This window comes from Asparagus officinalis, chromosome 8 (assembly GCF_001876935.1).
Source record: "Asparagus officinalis chromosome 8, Aspof.V1, whole genome shotgun sequence".
NCBI classification, from domain to species: Eukaryota; Viridiplantae; Streptophyta; class Magnoliopsida; order Asparagales; family Asparagaceae; genus Asparagus; species Asparagus officinalis.
Genome location: NC_033801.1, coordinates 16,683,723 through 16,701,115, shown reverse-complemented (window position 1 = coordinate 16,701,115; position 17,393 = coordinate 16,683,723). Strand labels below are relative to the sequence as shown.

Sequence of the window (17,393 nt, the reverse complement as noted above, 5' to 3'; positions counted from 1 at the left end):
CAAATAGGGGCGTAGATAAAGCAATTACCATGTAACAAATTGAGCAAAAGCGCTTCAATTCTAAAATAAAAGATAAAGGATTAGAACTATAACATAGAACTAAGAATTAGTTTGTTTACGTCGGGATACTCGTATGCCCTTGCTCGCGATCATAATGACACCCTGCCATTCAATCCTAACAGTAGGTTTGGATAGGTTTTGAAAGAGGGTAGGGGAAGGGTTTGGGTGGTTATAATGTTAATTATCCAAATATTGTGCTTGGTCATAATGTTTAACCATTGAGAGAAGAGGATATGAGGACCAAAAAGTAGTTTCAACCATTTTTACCCCTCCTAAATTGAAGAGATCTGAAGGGGAAGGATTAGATTTTAGGTGAAATTTTCAAATAAAACCAAACTTATCCTTTCCAGCGGCATACAAAATGTCTCAACAAAAAAAAAGTTGAGCGATACATCAAAAAGAGATCCACTTGCTTTCATTATCCATCTAGAATGAAATATTTAGGCAAGAAGGTCAATGGCTGAAGCAACAACAACGATCATGTAATCTCTCTTTTCTTCTCATGTAGTTTATTTCATCTTTGAACAAGTAGCACTTGAAAACATATTCGCACTTATATGTTTCTCCATCTGAGATCTAAAAATTAATTCACACAAGTATGTTTCTCCATCTAAGATTTTTAATGGACTTGTACATGTACTGATTGCTTGTATCTATGATTATTCTCTCTTCAAAAATTAATCTCTTTTTATACAACATGTCTGCTTGTCATCAACCATATCATGCTTATTTTATGATATATGTTTTTAATTACCTATCTTATGACTAAAATAAGTATATATAAGGAAATATTAATTAGCTTATACAGTAGCACCTTGCCCTACAAATACAATTAAATAAGTATAATTTTTAACACCGAATGGATTCACATTAGACTATAATTTTTTGGCGATTTATTTTATTAATTTTTTAGTTCATTAATCTTGTTAGAATTAATATAAAACTATAATCTTTGACTCTCACCATAACTTCAGAATTTTGGTGTAATGGTTAGAGGGACTTGATTTAAGATGAAATCAGAGTAACCCAGGTTCAAATCCCACCGACAACGAATTTTAAGTGGATTTTCTAAAAATTGATACCGCTACGTTAGACCAGGTTTCAACCCATAAAAAAAGGTGTTCAACCTGCGGGGGTATGTTCAAATTAATATAAAACTATAATCCTTGACCCTCACCATAACTTCGGAGTTTTGATGTAATGGTTAGAGTGACTTAATTTAAGAAGTCTGTTAAGATTATTTCCACATAGTTAATATTATTTTTATTTTGTTGATTGTATTTTGTAAACTATGGTAGATGAATAGTCAACAAAATGAAGTAGGAAATGCCTACGGTATTTAACAAGCTCTGCAGGAACCATGTTGACCATACCATTTAACATTCATATGGAGAAAGAAAAACGAGTGCGTTAAGAACTCATACACTGTGTTAAAACAACCCCAAAAGCATGTTCACTTATACGAATGGGTCTAGAAAGTTTTAACAATTTGTGTCACATTCTTTGACCCCACAATGTCTTATAAGCACGCGTCTAGCATCAATAGAAGAACAAGTTATCACTTTCTTTAACATCTTAGGTGTGAACTCATTTAATTGTACACTCCAATGCTATTCTAATCATTCTGGTAAAACTGCAAGTCAACATTTTCCATAATGTTAAGAGCAACAATTCTGTTGGAAGAAATATTCATTTGACAACCAGATGGATTGAAAGTCCCTCCTAAAATTGCCAATAGTTCTAGGTCCTCGCTATATTTTAAGGTAACTACATAGCATCCCATCATTTATTAGTGATAGAAATTTAAATGTTTAAACACTATTTAATGTGTATTTTATGTTAATATCGTGTTAGCTGAATGTTCAGTCTTAATTAGAAAGGAAGGGACTACATTCGACTCAAGGATAACAAATGCTCTAAGAAGAGAAAATAATCTCAAAATTCCCGAAGGTAATCATTAACTAAAGTATTTTACTTAAAAATTACTCATATGATTAAGTAATTCTTAAAATGATGTTACTCATTTTCATAGGTAAATAGTACGAGTACGAGGACGAGGTCTAGAACTGGAAGAGGGTCTTGAAGGTGAAGCTTCATCAGAAGGAGCAACAGTGACTTAAGTAGCAGATCGGTCTAAAAGTCCCATCCTAAAAAGAGCTGTCCTATCAAAGTATTCCTTGCTGGAATCAACTTTGGGTTCATGTGTGAGGTCAACACCGAAGTGTCTAAAGATGATGGTAATAAAAGACCCAAAGGGAAGGAATTTTTAATGTTTACCAGCTATATTCTCAAAGAAAAATTTACCCCAATTATCCTTAATTTTGGCAAATATGACATAAACATCAGCTACTTTATCAGGAGCAAAATGATCAAAACTCCCGGTCTTAGGAATCGGATTATGAGCAACAATTCTAGACACAATTTTGGCAGTGGGATTTAGGGTATTGTTGTTCATAGGATAAGTGCAACTGGGAAGAAAAATTATAGAATTCATGTCAGGATCATCACGCTCAATAGACATAAGATCAATATCACTTATTGGGATTTTAAGAATACCCAGAAGTTCATCAGCAGAGAAACCAATTTTAGAGTTTTTGACATATGTTCTAATAACCCTAGTTTCATCATTAGTTGTGAAGACGGTGGAATTATGCATCAAAGTGGACTCATGGCGCCATATAGAGGTGTACGCTATCACTTGAAAGAACATTCTACTCAAAAACCATAAAATTCTCGAGAGTTATTTAACCATAGGCATTCATCCTTGCACAATACAGTTGATAGATCATTTAGGGTATTGAAGAGAAGATTTCATATCATATGCACAACTGAGTCAAGATATTCTATTGACACTCAAAGTGAAATTATTTTCGCTTGTTGTATCCTTCATAATTAGTTAATGGGTGTTGATCTAGATGAAGAAATAATAGCTGCAGTGGATAGTGAGCTTAAAAGTCAAACACATGAACATGATATTACTCATGTTCCCTGGAAAATTACCAAGATGCTCAACATGCGATTATAAGGACTTCATAAACATGGGCATGTAGACTGATTATTTAGCTAAATAAGGGTGTATTGAGCTATTTACTTTCTATTCGTATGAGAATCTCATTTTTATATAGCGGCCTTTTAATGTAGTATTGAATATTTATTTCTTAATCATTATAGTTGATGTGCTCTTTTATATATGGTAGACTTTTAATGTAGTATTGAATATTTTATTCTAGTCTTGTACATATGCAAAGAGAATAACAAAAGTTACGCTGCTTAAATCTAGAGGATGTTCTTGTTTAGACTCAAAAATGCAATGAGATTTTCTGTTTGCTAGCTAACGTAGTGATTTTGATTTTTGAATAATACATTAGATTATAGGAGTATTCGGACTTTTATGGATCACCATATAACTATACAAGTTCTCAAAAATAAATTTATCTTTCAGCGGGCATTATCACTTGTTCAAACGAAGTTCAACTTATATAAGAGCTCGTCTTCATTTGAATAATTGATTCAAATTGATTTGATTACTCTCAGCATCTCTCTCTAATAGAAATTAATTATTTTCCTATAGCTAATATAGCAACTTAATTATTTTCCTATGACTAATAGTCTAATACAATATTATATATATAACTTTTTTTGTATACCAACAATCTAAAAAAAATGCACAAGGTTCTAGTTCATACTGACATTTTTTACTTATTTTGCATTGTGTTGCATGGATGAAAGAAAAAGACTAGATCAATTTTTTGCCATCTTAAATGAAGTTCCTGGTCCCTTGAGATTTATGAATCAGTGCATAAGTGCATAATTAATTTCCACATCACATTTCTGCCTCACTTTTGTGTAAATTTGGGAGGAACATGATTACTAATATGATAAATACAGGATCAGCATATGCTTGTAGGTGACAAGGGTACATAGGTTTTAATGCTGCTTCTAATCCTTTGTAATCAACAATCTTATTATGGGCATGTAGAAGTTAGAGCTAAACTACTTTGATAATATCCAATTTGATAATATCCAACATGCATACGCCATCTAAAAAATTTAAAAATTTAGTTGATAAATGCAATCTTTGTTCTTTTAATTTCTCCTATTTGAAATATCCATCGTTAAGAAACAATTGATGCACTCTATTCTTTTGATTTCAATTATGCCTAATGATGTACATATGGAAATTTTTTTGTATATCAATGGTCTCAAATGCATAAGGTTCTAGTTTACATTGATATTCTTTTACTTGTCTGCATTATGCTGTACAGGCGACATGGAAAATGTAGTATGTGCAAAGATCCCATTGAGAGTGTAGATGAAAGAAAAAGAGATAAATTATGGTGGATAAAGAAGATTGACGAGTGTCTGATTGATGCACTTTTGCATCAGCAAACCATTGGAAATAGAGTGGATGGGACTTGGGTTAGAGTTGCTTTATCTAATGTCTCTAAATAATTGAATGAAAAAACCAGAGATGGACATCAACAAAGATAGCTGAAAAATAATTTGAAAACTATTAAGCAAAAAATTCAGCAGCTGCATTGATTTATTCAAAAACCCTAGTAGGTTTGCTTGGTGTCCAATTACAAGTATGTGGAGGGCTGAACATGAAGCTTGGGAACCTTTGTTAAAGATATATGTATTCTTTTGGTTTATCTTAGTAGTTACTTGCATTCTGTTTATTCATTATAACTATTTTTGTTGTTCTTTCCATATAGGCCCACCTGATGCATCAAAATACATGAATTATCCCTTTCATAACTATGAGAAGATGTTGCAATTATTTAGTAAAATAGAGTGACTGGCAAGGGTGCTATGATAGCTAAGGAGAAGAGTCGACATCTACAACACTCAACAAATAAGGGTGAAGATGATACTACTGCTAATATTGTTCTGTGGACGAAATCACTATAGAGGGTTTCCTATGTTCTAATGATGATAATGAGTATATAATGTCTCATGCACACTAATGATGATATCAAGTGTATAATATCTCTGCAACAAGAACACGTTATAGAATTTGACTCCGCCGAGTCATTTGCCATCGGACGAAACCGTTGAAGTTGGGCAAAAATCGTTGCCTATTGCTCACGAACTCGTGAAATCCGAACAACGCTTAGTCGTCTGTCTTTGGGTCGAAACGGACAAAAACAAACAAAGTTCGCGGGTTGTAGTGTAATTATATATCGTTGGGTTGAGTCGGACATCGCGTTCGGCGATGTTAAGCCGGTCGACGCACCCCGGTCCGTTGGAGCTACGTCCCCTGTAATTGAGCTATGGTCGCCCACCTACTGTGGTCGAGGCCGTGGTCGGGACCCCTTGGCTCACGGCTTGGTCGGGACCCAGAGTGCAAAGGGTGATAGAATATGTGTGCAAGCCTTTTGTTTTTGCCTCTTATTTGCTAATTTTTTATAGGGATTGCGATATTCCGTGATTAGTGGTTACCAATTTTTTGCTATATAACTTTTGCAGGAAAAGCTCTAGAATGCCACAAATCAAATTATGTGTGTTGATAGCAAGAGATGTCACCGTGTTTCAAGCAATGTAGGCTGTAAGCAACTTGGATGCTAATTTAATTTTTTTGCTAAGTTTATGCATGTTTACTCTTTTGCTAAGTTCATGTGTGTGTACTTTTTAGCTTTGATGTGAAGTTCCCGTTTATTAGATGTTGTTCATAATGTTCAGTATCAATAAAAATCATATATCCTCAATGTTCATATAGAAATTAGCTCGTTGTTCTACAAAAGAATTAATTAGCTCATTCTTCTACAATGGAATCAACTCGTTGGAGTTTCCAATTACTAGTTGTGTAATCTGCTGTTAACTAGTAGTGTCATAAAAAAAGCTTATGATAATTAATGGTGATCAGTACTATTTTGCTTATTATAATTGGTTGGTATTAACTAGTGTAGGCACTAAAAATGTCAAGAAACAAAGGACCATCAAAGCTCATTACAAGCATGACGAGGGTCATTACAATGACGAATCTCGTCTCAAACAACAGAGCTTGTCATTGGAGACAATGTCTGAAGCTCGTCAATGGAGACGAAACTCAAGGTCGTCAGTGAAGACAAAACTCATTATTGAAGACGAAGCTCGTCAGTGAAGACGAAGTTCGTCAGAAGAAGTCCACAAGGCTCGTCACGCAATTAGACTCAACCATCAAGGATGAAGCTCGTTAGTGAAGACGAAGCTTTTTCAAAAGACAAAGCTCACCACAATGTGAAGTTTGTTTTGACAGACGAACCTCGCTGCGCATTGAGGCTCGTCTCATCAGACGAACCTTGCCACGCAGCGAGACTCGTCCCACCACATGAAGTTCGACTGTAACGGTCTTGAAGACCCAGTACTAAATTCAAGGAGTCGGTTACGTCTCGATCCCACGATTTCAGCACGTAACTGACATGCTAAATGCCTATAAATAGCCTCCAGCAGCTACGAAGAGGGAGAACTTTGGATTATTTGGCAACTCTTGCATTCAAGCTTGAGATCCGAACCTCAGTTCTCGCGGTCTAAAGTCAACAGCAGCCATCAGCAGTCACTTAAGCATTGGTTAAGAGACTAATTCCTCTTTGAATCTAAGCAATCTTGTTCTGATCGTCAACGGCGAGCAAGCTCGACTCATGCATCGGGTGAGGCATCCTTTCGGCACCTAGAGCCCACGTTAAACAAAAGAGAAGTCGAACCAATCTTCTCCTATTATGTACTTAAAAGAGAGTGATTGTAACGAGACACTTACCAAGCGATAGAGTCTCTTCCCAAAGCTAATACAGTTAAAGGAATCAATCAATCATTTTTTTTAAGACCCTACAGAACTAGTAGTAGTGTCATAAAATGATATTATGGCGAGTAATGGTGACGAGGAGGTGAGGAGTTGGTTGGATCAAAGTAAAGAGAGCGGATTGTTAGCTTGACCTGGTCTAAGATGACCAAATCAACGTTCGTTTGAGAAGAAAGTGGAGAGAAATTGGGTTTGTTGAGAGAAATTCTCTCAGGAGCGGTTATGAGGGGGGTGGAGATAATGAGTTCTGGCTCCTATATAAAGAGGAGTAATCTCCTTGAGAAAAATGCAACACAGAAACAAAATCAAACCCTAACCTGTTACCGGAGCCCCCCTCAAAAATTTGTTCTTTCTTGTTCCTTGAGATCGATCACTGGTATCAGAGCCAGGTTGACGGCTGCTGGGAGTTGAAATCGCCTACGACGACGACGATTCTGCTACTTCGATCGACGACGGCGACAACGAGCTTGGCCACCCACGTCCTTTGAGTTTTTGAGCCGCGACGACGTTTGACCTCGACGCTGGAGTCTCCATCCTCGGCGAACTCTCTGATTTAGATCGAGAAAGAGAGAGATCGGCCGTCTCTTGCAATTTGAGGCTAAAAAACCCTAGCTCATGACTGCAGCTCTGTAACAGAAGTGGATTATTAAAGAGACAGTGTGTTGGGCTTCTATTTTTGAGTTTGGGCCTAGCCTAGTTGTTTAATTGCCTATATCCAGCCTAGTTGTTCATAGTTGAGCTCAATAACATGGCTGCGTGGGGCATTAAGGTGGTGTGTACTTGGGCCTTGTAGTTGGGCCTGAGTGATTTGTAATTGATTTTGTCGGCTGGGTGAAGTCCTAGCTTACTTATCTTTTAGAGTGGAGGGCACTGCGTGAGACTATTTTTGACAGAACAGATCATCTCCAATCCAGTCAGAAACGACGACAAAACTTCGACAAGTGCTGATCCAATCAACTCCGCTGAGTGACATCCTCGCTCAAATTGAAGCCTCTTTCATCAGCTCGGAACAATCAGGTTCATTTTTATTTAATTTATTTTTTTTAACTTTATTATTATTTAGTATTATTGTTAAAATATCAACCTTATACAATTATTTAAAATTGAATTTAGTTTTAGTTCTTTACCGAATGGCTAGTAAACTCGTTCTATCAGAACTAGGCAAAATTAACAAATTTAATGGCAGTAATTATGATATGTGGCATAGAAAAATAGGATATGCTCTTATTCATGACAACATTGATGATATAATCGAAACCACTGCTCCAACCCTTACTGATAAATCTACACTTGAAGAAAAGAAAGGGTTTGAACAGTGAAAGTCGAAAGATAAAAAGGCGAAAAGTCTTATGCTCATGTTCATGGAAGATAACTTAATCAAAGTTTTTGAAACTTATAAGACTTCCATGGACATGTGGAATGCAATAAAAGAAAAATACGACACTGCTTCTGAAGTTAACATTCAACTCCTCTTGCATAAGTATAATTCTTGTCGTATGCAAGAGGGAGACAATGTCGTAGAGCATATAAATAAAATGATTGTCATGGCTAAGGACTTATCCACTGCTGGGACCGAAATCCCGGAAAGAATGCAAGTGGCAACCATTTTGAATAGTCTTCCCCCTTCACTTGCTGTGGCTGCCACCACATTAAGAATGAATCCTGCCATTAAGTCTGTCACTGATCTTCCTATGCATCTAGCGATAGAACAGGACTTAATAGCCAGTAGGAAGGAACCAGAACTGAATATGGTGCAGCAAGAGCTGAATTATGTCCGCCAGAGGCATAATGCTAGAAGCTATAAAAATCCTGGTTCTAGTAAACCACAACCACGAGGACCGAAATCGTAGCAGTTCAAGAGAAAGAAAGTACCCCACGGAGCCTGCTATAATTATGGAAAGTTCGGGCATTTCAAACCCAATTGCCCACAAGGTGAAAAGCAAGAGAATAATGGAGGCTATAAGCATCCAGAACAAGGGGGTACTAGCAAAAGAGAATTCGTCGGTGTGACGGAATATAATGTTGTGATGACGGATATCAGTGGTTGGTGGATCGACTCCGGTGCGACTAGGCATATCGCAAAGGACAAGAATGGAGTCGTAGAATTCACCGAGCTGAAGAAAGGAGAACAGAGAATCTATATGAGAAATAATACCTATCTCGATGTAGAAGGTATTGGTTCGTATAGATTGGATCTTGGGGACAGCATTCTTGTCCTCAAAGATGTGTTCTATGCGTCAGGAATTCGACGCAATCTGATCTCTGTTCCCAGCTTGATGAAGAAAGGACTGGAAGTGAGGTTCTATAATAACATGGTTTCTATAGGCAAGAATAATAAAGTGTATGCTATGGGTAAATATGTGTCCGAGCATGAATTATGCATTCTTCCAGTAGTTTGTAATAATTCTGATAATAAAATTTCGAATTTGAACTACTTGTCTTGTTATATTTCTGAATCTGAATTGTGGCATTCTAGACTAGGACATGCTAGTATTTCAAAAATAAAAGAAATTATCAGAATGAACTTGTTTCCTGCACTATCTAATGTTCAATTGCCACCATGTGAACATTGTTTAACTGGTAAAATGACTAGAAAATCTTTTGTTGGCGGACATAGAGCCAATGAACTTTTAGGGTTGATACACTCGGATATTTGTGATCCCCTAAGTGTCAAAACTCATAGTAATAAAGAATATTTTATTACTTTTATAGATGATTATTCCAAGTTTGCACACGTCTATCTTATATCCAGAAAATTAGAAGCTTTTGACTGCTTTAAGAGATATAAGACAGAAGTTGAAAATCAACTTGGATTGAAAATTAAAATTTTGAGAACTGATAGAGGTGGAGAATATAATTCTAAAGAATTTGAAAGTTATTGTATTCAGCATGGAATTAAAAGGCATACAACAATATCGTATACGCCACAACAGAATGGTGTTGCTGAAAGAAAGAACAGAACATTGTTAACAGTGTTTTCAATGCGCGAGGCGCAATGCGAGGCGCAAAGTATCTTTACGCGCACATGCGCAATGCGTAACGCGATGCGCGCGCCCGAGTGATGCGAGGCGCACACCACACACATAATATTTCAATATATGTAATCAAGCACGAAAGAACATATTTTTAGAATTTACATAAAAAATATCATGATAAATAATATCTTGCTACAAAATCACAATATATTGCCTTAATTTCTAATGCTAACACCCAACATAGTAGCAAATTTCATAAATTTTCAAATCAAATGTTAAATCAAGACTTATATCCAAACTAAGGATTAGTAATGGTCCTCAATTGAAGGTTATTAAAAAAGCACAATGGATTTATTTTGTTTTTTGGGATATGGAATATCAAGTATAAAGACTCGATTATAATGTTAACAAAAAAAACTATGTGAGGAAATGCACTACATGCATCCTACACAAAGTACGGATGTACGCGAGGCGCAAAAGGCGCTGCTGCATCAGATGTGGGGCGCATCGCCACCGCCCCCGCATCGTAAGGCGCATGAGGCGCAATGAGGCGCGCGCATTTATATCTACACCTTATAAATTATGGAATGGGAGAAAACCTAATTTGAGTCATCTCAGGAAGTGGGGATCTATAGCCCATGTTCTCATTCCATGTCAACTTAGAGATAAGTTGGATTTTAAAACAATAAAGTGTAGATTCATAAGGTATTCAGAAAAGTCAAAAGGTTATAAGTTCTACAATAAAGAAAAAAGAATCATTGAAAGCAGAGATGCTACATTTCTAGAGAATCTAGAGAAAGAGGAACAAGTTCAAGAGGAAACAGAAGCTCTAACTGTAATAGATGATGATTATTACAGTGTTGTTCCCACTAATGACCCTGATATTGTGAATGAACCTAACCTTAAAAATGATGAAATACCTATGAAAAATAATGTACCTAATCAACCGGTTGTAGGCAACAAAAGACCAAGAACACAACCTTCATGGATGGATGATTACTATTTATATTCATGTGAGATTCATGTGAGTCATCCTGTTTTTCGGTAGATACAAATATAGAAGAACAAGATCCCTTAACTTTTTCTGATGCGATGAAATCGCATGAATCAGCTTCATGGCTAGAATCTATGAAAGAAGAACTTGATTCCATAGAAAAGAATAAGGTATGGGAGTTATGTGATCTACCAGAAAATAGGAAAGCCATAGGATGCAAATGGGTGCTCAAAAAGAAATATCGTGTTGATGGATCTATTAATAAATTCAAAGCACGGTTAGTTGTCAAATGTTATAACCAGAAGACAGGAATAGATTTTCAGGAGACGTATTCTCCTGTAGCTAAATTTGCATCCATTAGAATTATTTTGGCTATTGTTGCATATCTTGATTTGGAGTTATTCTAAATGAATGTTAAAACTGTATTCCTTAACGGAGAGTTGAAGGAAGCAATATATATGCAACAACCTGAAGGTTTTCAGGTGAAAGAACAGGAACATAAAGTTTACAAATTAATGAAATCTCTATATGGTTTAAAATAGTCTTCTAGACAATGGTATCTCAAATTTCATGATGCAGTCACTAAACTTGGTTTTATTCAAAATAAATTAGATAATTGTGTATATGTCTTGAAAAGTGGGAGCAAGTTTACTATATTATCCTTATATGTGGATGATATATTGCTCGCTGGAAATGACATAGAAATGTTGAATAAAACCAAGACAGATCTCAGCGAAAAGTTTGAGATGAAAGACATTGGAGATGCATCATATATTCTTAGAATTCAAATAATTCGAGATAGAAAGTCTAGAATGCTAAGTTTAAACCAAGAAAAATATTTAAGATCAGTTCTTAAAAGGTTTGGAATGGAAAATTCCAATCCGACACCAACTACGTTGGTTATGGGAAAGAGATTATGTAAAGAGCAAAGCCCTGGAGAGGGACAGAAGCCATTAGATGTTCCTTATGCTCAAGTAATTAGAAGCTTGATGTATGCAATGTTGTGCACCAGACCTGATATAGCTTATGCTGTGAGTCTAGTCAGTAGATATCAAAGTAATCCAGGACCAACACATTGGGAAGCTGTTAAAAGGATTATGAAGTATATCAGAGGTACATTGACTCATAGATTAGTTTATCAAGCTGATTCGCTTGAACTCCTCGGTTATTCCGATGCTGATTTCGGAGGTGATAAAGATGATGAAAAGTCCACTTCGGGACACTTATTTATCTTTGGAGGATGAGCTGTTTCTTGGAGTAGCAAGAAACAAGGGTGTGTTGTTAGATATACGTAAGAAGCTGGATATATAACTTACAGTATGACAACTACACATGCTGTCTGGATAAGACGGTTTTTGATTGATCTTGATCTCAATTTGTTAGAAGGACCTATTGATATTTATTGTGATAATCAAGCAGCAATTAGCTTAATCAATAGTGACGCGAATAGCTCCAAAGGAAAACATATTGAGATCCAATATCACTATATTCGAGATATTGTAGAAAAGGGAGAAGTCAAAGTGACTTATATCCCTACTACAAATATGATTGCTGATCCTTTGACAAAAGGAATACCAGCGGAATCTTTTATCAAACATGTAAGTTTGATGTGACTTAGGAATAAATAAGTCCAAGTAAAATTTTATGAATAATGAAATAAGAATTACTCTCTACGGATAGTGGGAGTAATGGTAAACAGAAACATCTGATCTCACGGATAGTGGGAGGCATATCACTTGGTTGATTTGGTCAAGTGGGAGATGTTAGCTTGACCTGGTCTAAGATGACCAAATCAACGTTCGTTTGAGAAGAACGTGGAGAGAAATTGGGTTTGTTGAGAGAAATTCTCTCAGGAGCGGTTATGAGGGGGGTGGAGATAATGAGTTCTGGCTCCTATATAAAGAGTAATCTCCTTGAGAAAAATGCAACACAGAAACAAAATCAAACCCTAACCTGTTACCGGAGCCCCCCCTCAAAAATTTGTTCGGATGGTGGACAAAGTGAAGACGAAGACAAACTGATTCTTTTGAAGAACAAAGACAAATAAGGTTAACATTTTTTGTGACTAAGACAAGTTGGTTGGCGCTAGGAAGAATGTGCAAGTTTCATCACTATCAAATGGGAAATCCTTTCAATCTCTGACACATTTAAGAAATGAAGTTTAAGTTTAAACCTGTTAATTTTTCCCTACCAGAGACAAGAGCCTATAGAAACTTTCATGATGTACTGTAAAGCTGCCTCTTGTGCCCAGAAGTGTATTTGTTACCATAATTTGAGTGGAAGTGTAATGCAATGGGTAACTTTATAACTTTAACAAAAAAAAGACAAATAAGGCACAATTTTTGTGCTCTATCAAAGATGGTGTTGTTAGCTAATTCACTATGCTCTCATCCCCTTGAAGCAATCAATTATATAGGCATTCATCCATTTCCACCTGATCAAATCACGGAGACAATGACCTATAGAGCTCAAAATACCATTCTATAATGTATCTTGTCTAAAGAGTAATTTCAATCATAACTATTAGATAAGAATTACTATGATCTACTAAAACAATATCATACTCTAGCAGATTGTGCATATGGTAATTATCAAGTGCTCATCAATAGATAAGAATACATTGGTATTGTGCATATGGTAATTATCAAGTGCTCATCAATAGATAAGGATAAATTGGTCATCTTGCTTCCTTTCCCTTCATTTATTCTAAACAAACACATGCTATAGTATCTTCTCTTTTCCTTCTTGTCTATCCAAACACAATTATTTCATTCCATCACATCTTTTCCATCTCCTGCCCTTGGGTTTAGTTCAATCATTCCCCTCCATTGTCCTCCTCCCTATCCAAACCTACCTTAACGCTCTAAAATACGGATTAATATCTCTTTGATATCACCTTGGATTCCAAACAACACATAGGTAAGCAGTTTTGCAAACTTTGACTATCACTAGAGTGATAATCAAGATGTGTGTACAGCTCATAAAAATCTGTGGATAGATGAAGAAGCTCCTATATCCCATGAGAACTCTGAAGTTGATGAAATTTGTTGAATGTATTAATAAAAGACTCAGCAACACTAATGATGCTCATGGATACGTTTTTAAACGTTTCCTTAAAAATAATTTTATCAAAGATAAATAGATAAGCAAGAAATAAAAAAACAATGTACTAATATTTACCAAGGTGAATGTAGGTTAATATGAAGAGTTAAAGAGTATACTAACCTTCAATTTGTATATGAAGGTCTAGCAGGGACCAGGTGAAACAAATCATCCCCTAATATGGGTGGAAATGAATTAGATAATTAACAAATGATTTGCTAATTATTCATCTAAATATTTGTTTATATTTGATTTAATTGTTCATTTAACACTAAACAAATATTTATAGTATATCAACTAGACATGTATTCAATTTGGTTGATTATTTAATTTATGTTTTACATTTTAGTTTCAGAAAATTTGAAGGGTTTTTGCATATATACCCCCAAATCATCCATATTTGCAAAATTGCCTCAAATCTTGCTATTTGTAAATTTACCCTCCAGTTCATCAACATTGGAAAAATTAATCCTCACATACGCTGTTAGAGAATGGACACAATACATTCCTTTAGGTCTATTAAATTTTTCTAGAATGACTAGAATATCCTTATTAGTAAATTATTTCCTAACTACATTCTTAAATAAAAAAAAACTCAATGTGAGCTCCACTAACACCCATTTAAGATTTAACACATTGTTTTCTCCCTTCTTTCCCATTTCTCTTCTCCAGCTGAAGAAAAAACTCAACTTTAATCCCTACATGTCAAGGGGCCCAGCTAAGCATCCATGGCAATTGGATAGTGGAACCAAAAGAAAATGACATAACTTTGGCGGAAACTCTTGCAAATCAACAACAAATTAATCTTATGTTTTCATCATGAGAAGAGGATTAAGATTGGGTTTTTTATCAATTCTTTCACAATTTCAGCACTAGAGCAACAACCTAAGTTGCATGGATACGAGTATGGGAATTGGTACATAGGCGAGTACAAGATATGATAAACTTGTAAAAGATGGGATACTGGGACACGACTAAGATGCCCAAATATGTACTGAATTGAACCCGATCCTTGTCCAAAAAAGTGTATGTTAATTTTTTAAAATTAAAAAAATCTATTGTATAATTGACTCCACATCTCAATAAGTGCATGCCTAAATTCGAGTGCAGTATCCGTACAGGGGTGGGTACATGACACGACAAACTTGTAAAAGCTAGAATACTGAGACACAACTAAAACACGGAGGCTGAAAACATAGTCTTGATCTAGATATGTGAACGGCCCTTTAAAATTGTGAGCTACACTAGTCTTACGAGATTGCCAATCCCATAAAATTTAGTAGCGTCAGATTAATAAAGTCATGATTTTGCCCTAGAGCTCTAAGGGGTAGCCTATGCCTTCGAGCTAAAAAATGTTTTAACCTCTACGGGATTAACAATCTCGTAGACACTATGACAAAAAAAACCAAGAGCAAGTTTCTATAGTGTGTTCTGTCAAAGATATTTACAGGATTATCATCTCATAGACAATTTACATGTATTAAGTTCTAGGGGATTGGCAATCGCTTAGACGTTTGCTACTCCCATGATTAATGTAAGCCACTAATCATATAGGAGGTGCAATCCCATAGTTTTTTGAAATGTGTTTTTTTTATAAATCGACCAACTTTCAACGTGCATTGCTGAAGTAGCTGAAAGTTGGTCGATTTTGATAAATAAATATCTTGGTCAATTTTGATAATTAAATTTGTAAATTGGTCTATTTCAAAAATGAAAACTAAAGAAATGGATGAGCTCTTAGTAGGGAGACTAATTTATATAGATCTAAGGGATAAAAAGTAAACCAAGACCACAACAAAAGACAGATATCTAAGGGATATTGATTGAACTATTACATGGGAACTGGGATGCCTTTATATAGTTATAAATGGACATCCCAAGGTTCACCTTAGATTTGGCAAAGCACTAATTTGTTCTTCATCTTGGAGCAAGTATCTCAAGGAGAAGTTGCAAGAGCAAAAGAGCTACACTCAAATTAGCTTTTCAAGTCATGGGAGAGGTAGATAAGTTTCAGTCAAAGTCGTCCTACATTCACATGGCGTGGCATATAGTCCCTGTACACAAGAAAGATGGCTAAGTTTAGGGTCAGCCATCCCTCACATTTCCATTATAGTTAGTGTTAACTCGTGATATCAAACACTTCCTATCACTCTAATTACAACCGTACAAAGATTGCAAAAGAAGATCAAAAGAAAAATATCTTTGATCATGTCGCAGGGAAGATAATTTTACGTAGTAATGGCATTCAAACTCATAAATGCAAGAACCACTTATCAAAATCACGATATCATTTTCACAATAGAATATATGTTGATGTCGAGCTCCATGTGAAAGACATCAAAATGAAGTCAAAAACCCAAAGGAACATGTTCGGACTTCAACATGTAGTTAAAACGTGCAACAAAATCAATGAAAGAGGAGCCATGCATTTCTGAAAGCACTTTTCCGAAATCATCTAGGATGTATTACAAGCCAACATGTTATCAATATTCAAAAAGTCACTGCTCGAAAGCTTCTACAATTTATTATATGAAACAAAATTTTGAGATTGATCTAGCAAAGGTCAAGGTCATTGCTGAGATGCTACGCCAATAACTTTAAGGTGCTCATTTGTGACATTGCATCAAAGGTGTTATTAAAAAAATTGCACTATCTGTTTTACATGGCCATTGGATTTTTGTGAATATAATAAAAATAAGATGTTGTTAGATTAGTGAAAGCCTAGCCCCAAATTTAGTGGAGAGCAAGTTAAGTTTATGTGAGCACGGAGTTCCTCCTTATTGTCTTTCAACAAAAATATAAACAACTGCTATTCGTTAAAGTGATACAGCACTGCATATTTCTGAAATGATAGTATTAGAATAAAGTAGCCTTACGTAGAAACACCTCAACAAGAAAGAAGAAGAAAACTATCTCTTGAAAATTTTGAACTTTTGCCACGAAATCTTATTTTTGCATAAATAAATAATAAAACTCCAATCGTAACTCTAACATGTATCCCTAGATCACAGAAAATTTTAATGCTCTACGAGTGCCACATAATTGCTCTTGTTGCGCATTATTTAGTGAAGGCAATGTGTCGAACTTGAATTGAACCCTACAAGATATCTTTGCAAATCCTTTATAGAGGATCCAATTGGGAATCCAAGCCGACTACTGACAACATTGCATCCACTAGAAAGTCAGAAGTTCAATAATTCATACCTCTGAGTTCGGAAGTTTAAAACAATTTTGAGGGTCCAAATTCAAATTTTAGGCTGAATTCAAATTGTATCATTGGACAAAAAGCTCCATAACACCCCTGGCATCATTCTATCCTTGTTCACAAGTGAACTATTTAAACAAGTCAATGGTAAACATTATCGACCAAATTAAAATTTTACTCGCTAAGCATCATCCTTTTGCAGAATTTTTTTTTTAAAATGCAAATTTCACAATAAACATACTAAACAACACAACGCGGAGATAACTAAACTAAAATTAA

General features: G+C 35.5%; 1 long non-coding RNA gene across 1 annotated transcript in view; it reads right to left on the bottom strand.

The window, feature by feature from the left end:
- Positions 1-15,871, bottom strand: part of LOC109819506 — a 23,705-nt gene extending 7,834 nt beyond the window's left edge. The window contains exon 1 of the long non-coding RNA XR_002241547.1: positions 14,033-15,871. This is a non-coding gene — a long non-coding RNA (uncharacterized LOC109819506). The remainder of the gene's footprint in view (positions 1-14,032) is intronic.